Source organism: Camelus ferus, chromosome 8, assembly GCF_009834535.1.
Source record: "Camelus ferus isolate YT-003-E chromosome 8, BCGSAC_Cfer_1.0, whole genome shotgun sequence".
In the NCBI taxonomy this organism is placed as follows: Eukaryota; Metazoa; Chordata; class Mammalia; order Artiodactyla; family Camelidae; genus Camelus; species Camelus ferus.
Genome location: NC_045703.1, coordinates 11,639,299 through 11,648,581, shown reverse-complemented (window position 1 = coordinate 11,648,581; position 9,283 = coordinate 11,639,299). Strand labels below are relative to the sequence as shown.

At 37.1% G+C, this 9,283-nt stretch overlaps 1 non-coding gene across 1 annotated transcript; it reads left to right on the top strand.

Moving 5' to 3' along the window:
- Positions 1-3,447: 3,447 nt before the first annotated feature.
- Positions 3,448-3,556, top strand: LOC116665558. The gene has a single exon (XR_004322216.1). It is a non-coding gene; the product is annotated as a U6 spliceosomal RNA (small nuclear RNA).
- The last annotated feature ends 5,727 nt before the right edge of the window (positions 3,557-9,283 follow it).

The window sequence follows — 9,283 nt, the reverse complement described above, 5'->3', positions numbered from 1 at the left end:
CTTACTATCATCAGAGTTCATGTTACTGCAATAGTCTCATAATGATAAACAGAAAACAATTTTTCTACAGTGAAACTGCATCAAAATTTATTGAAACAATGCTTTTGGATAAATTATTTCATTTCTCTAAGCCAATGTTCATATTTCCAAAAGTAGATAGAAATCATAGTACTGACTTCATAGAGGGCTGATAGGATTAGATTAAATGAGACATATGAAGGAATTTAGCATTCTACCCAGCACTTACTGATATTTGACAAATTTTAAGCATAAATGTTATTGTCCATTACCTCCTTCATCCCTTTGGAAATTCTGTGGGATGCAGCACATTTTGAAAAGAACACTTTGCCTGTTCCTTGATGTCTTCTTTGTCCCAAGGCATGCATGTGGACAATTTATCAATAATCATGCTGTTGCTTACCCCTCATTCATCTGTTCTAAACTAGAAGTCAGTCATCACTGTAAAGATCATCTCAATTCAGTAATAATATACTGTTTTGTACTGCTTAGCTACTTTGTAATGATTTATCTAATTTGTGATTTCTGGCTTCCTACTAAATTTCAAAGACTGAAGTGGAACATATTAGTGAATAACACTGAATTCTCCAAATACTTGCTATTTGTCCCATCCTAAATGCACCCCAAACTTCCTGCTACCTAAAAAAATTATACTTTTCCATGTCATATGTAGCATAAGAATAATTCTATCAATGGTGACTGATTCTCAATTGACAGTAATGCTTAAGCTATAATTGAAAACATTTCCCACATTACAACTTGGTTAATTTGTTTGTTCCTAAGTATAATTTTTGAGATAATTCCTTGCTCTGTTTTGCTCTTGAAGTCTAATCAAGAGGCAGATCTACTGCCAGTTACTGTAAAAAAATAACAGGAATAAGGTCAATGTGAAATGACAAGGACTCGGCTGGTTTTTGTGATCATATCTGAAGTACAAAGGTTGTGCCTTCAGGATTTCATAACCTGAACTCTGAGCTGCCCACAGTGGTGTCATCTGAGACCTTATCTAAGGCTTGAACTAGAAAATACCTTAGAGATTTTCTAATGGGATTTCATTTTTCTTTATGAATATATGCTTGTATCATAGTCCCCAGGTATCTTCTCTGCTTCCTGTAGGAGGATTTGTCCAGGCTCAATGCTGCATGAGTTTCAGGGTCTCCTGTAGGAGGAGTGTATACTGTCCCATTGTTGATACTCTGGATTAGTGATGTACTGGGTCAATGGTATCTGAGAACACACGGTGTATGCTACATATGAGCAAAGGCTTTCAGAAGCATCACACATTTCTACCAGTTCTCTTTTTTCCCTCCAACAAGAGAAGGACATGTCCCAAATAGGGCTGCTCCTCCCACCTAGGTTCTGGAAAAGGGGGTCCCAGAAGCAGATCTGAGCAATCTGTTGACATAAAATATGAACAGGAAATAGATATCTGTTGTCATGAAGCCCCTAAGGTTTTGGAGTGGTTAGTCATCACAGCAATGCAGTATTCACTTTTATCCTAAGCCTCTTATCATCAATGAAGGTGAGCATAGACATGTATCCTATCTGAACAAGGATCAGCAGGATATTACATCATTTCCTAAATCGAATCATATTCACATTCCAAGATTAAATGTTAATTTGATCTGATAAAATATTCTTGTAAGTCAATGTTGTTGACTATAGTTTGCTAGTACTGGGAGTTGTTTAGACTTTTCCCGCCTCCCTCAGTTCTGCATCTGGGTCTATTCCTTTCTTTTTATTTTATCATTATCTATCTTTAAAATCGACTGCCAGGTTTTCTGTATCTTTCTATTGTCCAAGGGAGTTTATACATCCTAATACTGTGTATTAGTTAAAATTTAAAAGCAGTCTCAGGAGGCAGGGCTTCAAGATGTTGGAATAGAAGGATCTGGAGCTCACCCTGTCCCACAAATACATCAAAAATACAACTACATGTGGAATAATTCTCACAGAATACCTACTGAGCTCTGGTGGAAGATCTTGCACAAGTGGGACTACAAGGAAAACACCATTAAACTGGATAAACAACTGGATCCTACTGTATAGCAGAGGGAACCATGTTCAATACCTTGTAATGGCCTATAATGAAAAAGGAATATGAAAAGGAATATACATATATGCATATACATATATATATAGTACACTAGAAATTAACGCAACATTGTAAATCAACTATACTTCAGTGAAAAATAACTAAATAGAAGCACTATATATATATATATACACAAAAAATAAAATAAAATCAGTCTCCTTGAAAATTATCTTTGTCTTCACTATATTTATTTTTGCTTAAACTTTTAGCAATTCAAAAGTTTGTGCTAAGTAAACTCCTTATAAAAATATTCTTTCTAATTTTTGATGTAGCAGTCTCATAAAAGCTGTATACTTTGGCTCATCTTACAGTTCAACACTGTACTTCTCGTTGGCACCCTCCTTGGCATTTAACTTTCTCCATCAACTATTTCCTTCAGGTACTTCTCATGGTATAAAAATATGTTTATATGCCCTATCTGCAAGAGTCCCTTTCTTCAATTCTCTTTAAATTTTTTGTGGAAGGTACATACTTCTTTCATTCTTTCCTAATCTTACTGCCAACTATACAGGTGGGATTAAAAAGTTAACACATGTATTTAAATTATCACATTTACTAAAATTACTTTTCTAAGTTTTTTTCTTCATTATTATTTTTTTTCAAGGTCCAGCTTCAATGACACATTTTCTGTACCAGGTCCCTTGAAATTCCAAATTAGAACAGTTAGTCCATCCTCTGTGCTCTTCTAGAACTTTCCACATCATGCTAATATAGTAATCATTATATTATATTTCAGCTATATTTGGACATATTTACCCTCTTTCTAAACTATGTTTTCCCTTGTAGCATTGTATTCATTATAGAAAACCATCTGGCATATCATAGGTTCTCACTCAATTTTTGCTGAATTTAATTGGAATTCAAGAAATTGGCATCCATCACATTCATCCTTCCTAAATTATTAGGTATGAATTGGCTCCAATTGAAACTCAGATGAATAGAGGGATAGAAGAATTTTTGTCAAATTTCCAGAAGTTATTTTTTTTCCTTTCATTGAAGTGAAGATTGGAATTAATATTTAAAAACAATGCTTCCCTCTGCTTGGATTTCTGGTTGTATAAATGTTAAGCAGATGTCCTACACTAGAATACAAACTGTAAAAAAAGAAGAGGTAAATAGCTCTGTCTATCATCTTTAGAGTATTTATCTTGTGAAGGACTTAAATTTCTGAGAACACATGATTCCAATATGTGAAGGTAGAGAGAGGATTGGAGAATCCCAGTTAGGAGCTGGAGACAGCATCTGGACACTTCTCCTGGAAGGAAGGTAAGAGTGAGGTGCGTAAGTCATCCTTGGAAACAAGACTCCAGCCTTAATTAGTAAAGGTTACGGTAGTGCTCACTTTGGTAGCACATATACTAAAACTTGAAGGATACAGAGAAGATTAGCATGGCCCCTGCACAAGGATGACACACACCAATTCAGGAAGCATTCCATATTTTTGAAAGAAAATAAGTATACATACGTATGTATATACTATGCTGTACACCAGAAATTAACACAATGTTGTAAATCATCTATAATTCAATTAAAAAAAAAAAGAAAGAAAGGGTTGCTGTGAAGGACCTTATGCTATGTAACATTGCAGTAGTGCTACATATTATGATTTTCCCCTTTCTAGATTGTCATTCCCTACTGTTAACCCCATGTCTTCTATAAAGCTTGGTTAAATGTAACTTGGCTTTGAGAAATAAAGTAGGCAATAAGAGCCCAGGGGAGTAGGGCTGGAGGCAAAAGTCTGGAGAAGACAATTCTAAGATATCACTCATGCAGTCAATCAATCAAAAACATTTGTCAAGCACCTAATATGAGGCAGGCAATGGACACAGGGCAGTATACAAGACAGATAAGATTCCTATTTACAACCTACTACAACAAATAGAAATTAAACATATGGGATCAATATCTAATTTTGCTTTCAATTTCAAAGGTTTTCTTTCTCTGGTTGAACTCATGAGCCAGTAAGCCACCGCTATTGGGATGGCTGTAACTTCCGTAATGAAAGGCAAGGCAACAGAAATTGTCATAAAATCTAGAATTGAATTTTAAAATAAGAAACCCTTCCAAACTCCTGTAACCACAGATTTATGCACCACTTAAAATAAATACCTACCAATGAAACTAATCACTGTAATTCTTTTCGGGAGAAACATTTATACTAGAGGTATCCTCATGATACCTCTTGGCTTGATTTGGCAGAAATGCAAGATAGATAAGCTACTTGGGGAAGAGGGAACATGTCCTAATCCCTGCCCCCAGCTCTTTTCAAAATGTGTGCACCAGCCTGAGTTTTCGCATGTAATGCCTACGTCTAATTATTTAGCTTGGCTCCAAAGAATTGGTGAAGCATGCTGTTTATGGCAAAAACCTGCTGATTTTACACCCTGAACTAAAATCACCTACCCAAGCCTTGAAACTGCCTCAGTGACAGCCCTTCAGAAAGCGAGTTAGCCACTTACCAACACTCAGCACCAAGGCACCAAAAACGTGAGAAGTAGCATTTGAAATGGGCAAGAGAATAGAAATGAGAAGCTAAGCTTCAGAGAAGTAAGTGAGGAATTTCCCATGAGGTTTATTTTACAAAGAAGAAGAGACAGGCAGACAAGGAAAGAGGGCAGTAGAGTGAGGGAGAATAAGCAATATTATATACAGCCACAAAAGTATGACTTGGAATCTAAGGAAACTATTGCAAATCAAAATAAAGAGAAAATAGAGTTTGCTGTTCTTTGTCTGTTTCACATTTCTCACGTATAAAACCTCCAAATGTGAAAGCAAACAATAGTTTACCAAAAATGTCCTAACATCATACTACTGATTGCTCTGCTATTCCATCGACAAGTAGACATGTAGTTGAATGGAATTACTCATTGCTATGTTTTTAATCTTAAACCCTAATCATATACTTCTCTCTTGAGCGCACTGTGTTTAAACTTCAGGTTCTTTCCAACTTAATTAAAATGAAAACAGTGAGGACATTTCGAAAACTCCATGAAATTTCTGGTTCAACACCTGGTATTTTGCCCTGTGTAACAGAGACTAAAAACAGAGATAACCCAGAGGGACAGAATGACTCAGGAGAGCACCTTTCACTTCCATGTTGGTAGTTAAAATCCAGCCCAAAGCTGCAGTGACTAATCTGCTTCCATCTGGTTGTTCCACAGAAGCAGGTAAGAAACTGAGGAAAGGTGCTCATCAATATTTGATAATCCCGTTAACTGGTAAACCCCCGGGGCAGTCACTGAAAGGATGGTTGATACTGGAGATACAGAGAGGACACTGATGAGACACCAGGGGTTCTTTCTTCCAGATGCAGAGGAACCATTCCTATGTTTTTCTTAATACTTGATATAGGAATTGTCTCTAGTAGTATTTGACATGATGAAAAATTATTTTGTACTTTTCCAAAGACAAAGTATTTTAAAATCTCTCAGAGATAGTTCAAATGATGAGACTCAAGAAAAGTCCAATGGATGGTAACTGTGTTTACTCTGTCCACAGTCTATAAAACACAGATAACAAAGAAGTAAGATGTTTAGCTTCTTATATTTGGAAGTCAGCATGTGGACACATTCTGTACATCTGAAATATCTTTATAAATAAGACAGCCCTCATTATCTGAAGTTAAATGTTACTGAGTCCAAACTCATTCTGCTTCACCACATGACAGGCCAATAAATGGGGAGATGAAGTGTTGGGGCAAGGAATAATGATTTTATTCAGAAAGCCAGCAGACTGAGAAGATAGCAGACTAATGTCCTGGAGAACCATCTTCCCAAAGTCAGAATTCAGGCTCCTTTTATACTAAAAAAGGGTAGGCAGTAGGCTTGGTTGTTGTAAACTTCTTGGTGTAGAAATTATTTGTTCTTAGAATCCTTTGTTCTTGCAGCTCATGATGTCCTTGTAAACCTCCAAAACAACAAATGTTATTTTCTATTCTGCAACTTGTTATCTTTATATGAATGGAAAAGTATTAATATCCTTAAAGGTCAGAGCTTTGAGAATGTGATATCCTGTACATTTCTGGCTCTAGGCAACCTTCTTTGACAAAAGGTGCCGAACCAGCAAGACTAAACTTAAGAAACAGCACAGGGTTGAAGTCAAAGGAACAGATCTAATATGGAGTCAAATTTATTTTTTTTTTCTATTAAAAGTGTATAAATCAGACCTGTTATCTTCCATTTAGATTCCTAAGTAAAAGGTAATATGCTAAACCAATTTTTTTTTTATTTTTTATATATTTTTTAGTAAAGGGCATTGGCTAAGAAGAAAAAGATTTTTGCCTAGTTATGCTTCACTTGAATTTTATAACCTTATTTTTTCCATTAACTTATTTTCTAACAAAATCTTGTTATGGTTAATTTAAATGGGATAACATGACACACTCCTGTGGTCACTGCTACTTCCACTGAGGTTATATTTATAAATATATACATATACATATAACATACACATATACATGAATGCATATATAAAATAGTGAACATAAATAAGTAAATGCGGTTTTCCAGGCCATATTTTCAAGTCAGTCCCTTAGACAGTCAGCATTTCTGATTGTTGATGGTTCTTAGTAATCTGCCTTTTGCAAAAGCACTCAAGGAGAATCTGAGGGAAGGAAGTAATAAACAAAATCACCCTCATTTTCAAATGAGAAAATTAAGGGTCAGATGGCTTAAGTGAGGTACTCAAAGACAGATAGGTAGGTAAGAGATGATAGATGATAGATAGAGAGGCAGAGGGATTTCTTCTGACTCCAACCTATGTGTATTTTGCCACACAGGGTTGTATGATCGTGTTTGCTAAGGTTCTTCTGGTTGATATTTGCTCTGGAAAGCATAAGCAAAATAAACTTATTTGAATTTTTTTTGGACAACTCAGGGTAAAAAGCAAAGTGGAACATACAGTTCTTGGTCAGGATAAGACCCAGGCAGCACTGAGACCTCAGGCACAAGTTTACAGGAATTATTCTAAGGTGTCAATTTATCTCTAAGATCTCTTTTAGATCCCAGGAGTCTCAGTCCCTCTATTTCTATTCGAGTTGTAAATTCTGAAAAAGAAAATTTGATTTCCTTAAACTGGAGCAGATTATATTCCCTTAGTTGAAAACAATGGCCAGTGAAACAGGTCCCAGAGCACAGCTGTAGCTCCTGGAGCAACTTACTGAGGTGCGAAGTCCCATAAAAAAAAGACCAGCAGGACCCCAAGCAGGGCCACTACTCTCTTGCCAACACTATCTGGTTCCCTGTCCTAGTGGCATTATCTCTTTGCCTCCAAAACGGCTTATTTCTAGGAAAGTGGAACTTACCCCTAAAATTCTATTGGTTCCCTGAGCTAACTCCTGATTGGTCCATTTGTAGTGCTTCATTTGCATGGATCTCACTCCTGATTGATCCATTTCTATCACTCCTGATTGGTACATTTCTACAAAGCGTGTTCCTAATAAGTCAACTTTTGTTATACCTTATTTGCATACGATGTTGCAAAGTGTAAACCGGCAACCTATAAAAGCCTGTGTAAACCTACAGATGGGGGCCAGAGCTTGGAGTATTAACTCCTCTGGGCCTGCTGGCATAATAAACCTGAGTTCTCCAACTCTGAGTGCTGCTTGGTCTCTCACCTGGATCCAAGTTGCTGTCACAACTGAGCTGGAACACTGAGCTATAACACACTTTGCTGCAACATTTCATGTACTGAAACACTTCCCAATAAAGGAAGAATCATTTTCAGTAGTGACACTCAATGCTAATGTTGCAGATAGGATTTTGGATCCTGAAGGACAATTCAGATATAATACCCCACCTTAGGTAGCCAGTATACAGGGATCCTATCGTGAGATTAAGTCAGAAATATTCAGAGAACAGATATGACACAGTTAAACAGAAAGAACCAAATCTAAAAATCTCTGGAAAAGCACAAAAGATAGAGGTGAGGTCAAGCATGCCACAAATCCAAGGTTCAGGATCTGAACTAAAATGGAAGCCAGCGAGACATGACGTAGGAATAGATGGTGTCATGTGACTGCATAGGTGGAATGAAACCATCTCAGGTTTGATTTATGGGATGCAGTTGTCCTGTGCCTGGATGGATCCTGCTGGTTTAAATGTGTTTGCAGAACAAGACTTCTTAACAACTTGGATTGTGATAGTAAGAAAGTTGCTAGCCACAGTGATGACTAGACTTTTTACCCCAAGGAATATGGATGATGAATATCAGAAAAATTCTCTCAGTCTGACTTACTGCTAAAGCTTCAGGTCTTCATTTTTCTTAGCTATCTCACAATACTGTTGCCAGTGACTAGGTTCTTGTCTCATCACAGAAAGAATTCAGAGATGAAACAGGAGGTTATGAAAGCGGGAATTTGTTAGGGACAGATAGTACACTCTCAAGGGGAGAGTGGCCAGACTCAGGTGAGCAGCTGTGCTGAGTTTCTTTGGTGAGTTAGTTACATAGGGTATAAAAATGAATGGGCGGAATAGTCACTGAGGAGGGAAAGGTTTGGAGCCGTAGTCCTTGATTTTCATCCCAGCTCCACCTTTCCTAGGGGAGGAGGAATTTTTGTCCTTATTTAGTCTGGATCAGAAGTGTCGTGGCGTGGGTGCATGTATGGCGCTTCTGATCTGCGAGGCTAATTTTATTGTAAGGAGGGCATAATGAGCAAAAGGTTATATTTGGACACCAGAAATTCCTGTCTTTTCTGATCTTTCTTTGTCAGCCTCCAGGTCACAAAAATGTGGGATTTCTTATGAGCCCAGAGATTCCTGCTTTTCTTTGTCTGTCCAGAGACCCCTGTTTTTTATATGATGTATGATTACCTGCATTTGGCCCATGGCCCTCTTTTTTGCCCAATTCCTGCCATTTGGTCTGTGTCTCCTTTTCTCTGCTCACAGCTAAATGTACCTTGCTTCCTGCTCTAACAATACCACTGATTCTGTTTAAACTGTCAACTAAAACTTGATCTTTTCTCCAAAATGTTCCCCCTTTCTTCTTACGTTTGTAGTTCATGGTGATAGCATCCCATTCTTTGTCATCTAGGGGTTTAAATCTAAATCTAAGGGTTGGATTGATTGAAATTGACTGAAATTGATTGGATCATTGATGTTTCTACTTGCAAGTTCATCTCACCAGCATCCTGCACAGGTAATTTGGGGAGTTTCTTTCCAGTTTATCACCATA